Source organism: Teleopsis dalmanni, chromosome 2 (genome assembly GCF_002237135.1).
Source record: "Teleopsis dalmanni isolate 2A chromosome 2, ASM223713v2, whole genome shotgun sequence".
Taxonomy (NCBI): domain Eukaryota; kingdom Metazoa; phylum Arthropoda; class Insecta; order Diptera; family Diopsidae; genus Teleopsis; species Teleopsis dalmanni.
The window spans coordinates 244,748,411-244,750,241 of NC_051847.1; positions in this window are offsets into that span (position 1 = coordinate 244,748,411).

A 1,831-nucleotide genomic window follows, 5' to 3' on the forward strand; every position below is an offset into this window, starting at 1 on the left:
ATTGTACTCCGCAAAGCCTCTTTACTTGTTATCACATGCTGACGAATTCTTTTTTCCAATAAATCCCAAAGATGCTCAATAGGATTGAGATCAGGTGATTGTGGAGGTGTTTTAAGCTGTCTTGGAACGTTGTACAAAAGCCAAAGTTTAACAATCTCCGCTGTGTGTTTTGGGTCATTGTCCTGTTGGAACCAAAATGACGTGGGTAAGCCCAAATTATCTGCACATTGTTTCCAATTTCTTTTTAAAATGTTTAAATAACCCCATTTATTCATTGTCGGTTCTATAAATTTCAACTGACCTGCACCATCAGCCGCCATGCAACCCCATACCATAACTCCTCCACCGCCGTGTCTGATTGTACCAACAAGATTTTGTTTCTCAAACGCCGCTCCTATTTCCGCCGCACAATTTGACGACCTTTTATACCAAAGATGCAGAACTTGCTTTCGTCTGAAAATAACACTTGTTTTCAGAACTCCGGAGGTTTATTTATGTATTTCTTTACAAATTCAACGCGCTTTTACCTGTTTACAAGTGAAATATATGGTTTCTTTCTAGCGACTCTACCATGATATCCAGCTATATGTAATACTTTCCTAGCAGTCTCCGCACAAATACTTTTTTTAAATGATTGTGTTATATATTTCACAATTTTCGAAGAAGTAATGAAAGAGTTCATCTTTATCATATGGACTATTTTTCGCTTTTCTCGGACTGATAAAACTTTTGGACGCCCAGGACGCGGTTTAGATGTTAAAATTCCGGTTTTTTTTGAAGTTGTCCACTACGCGCTGGATTGATGAATGCGTTCTTCCAATAGTTTCACCAATTTTGCGGAAACTTTTTCCATCTTTCCATAGTTTAATAATTATTTTTCTTTCGTACACACTAATTACTTTTCCCCTTGATTCCATACTTTAAAATAGTTACTACTAAAAAATTAATTGATCACTGAGATCGGTAAATGTTCAATTCAAATGTTAAATAATACCAAATGAGCAAAAATAAGAACAAACTGCTTAAAAATTAACGGTAGTTTCTAAACAAACAAACTGTACGCAGACTTTATGGGGCCTATTTTTACATGCAGGCACACTTTTATCCCGTTATCTCTGGAATGAATAGTCGAATACAATTTTTGTCTTTTGCTATTTAAACTTAATAATTCAAAGAATAAATATATGTAAAAATTTTAATTAAAAATATTTATTTATGTTATTTTTCTTTATCACATATCAAAATTCGTAAGGTGTACGCAGAGTTTATTGGCTATGTGTATGTATGTAAATGTGAGATTGTAAATGTTTTCTGCTTTCCGACAAAATTACCTTTTATATGCTTTTTGGCTACGAACCTTAAGTTTTAAATTAATCAACATATGTACCTACATATGTATTTGCAACTGTAATGTTTTAAATTCCCGAACCAAGTTATAAATTGGTTACATTACGGTTAGATCATTTATATTTTATTGAGATTATGTTTTACTGTTATCTGTAGATGTATTTTATGTGTTGTCACTGCCTTTGTGCACTAGGACTGACAAAGTAATATTTTAACAAAAATAACAAAAAACACCATCCATTCTTAACTTAATATTCTAGCTCAACATTAAATATTTATAAAAAGGAACGACTGCTTTATGTTGCGTAAGTTAATTCAAGAAGAAATACATATGTATCTTTTTTGTCTTTAAATATACATATGTATATCGTGAAGTTCATACGATTATTAACAATAGAAGCATACAAGTAAGTGCAATGTAAATTCATAATAATATATGCTACAATTTTAATAAAATGAAAATGTATATGTATGTATGTGGTCG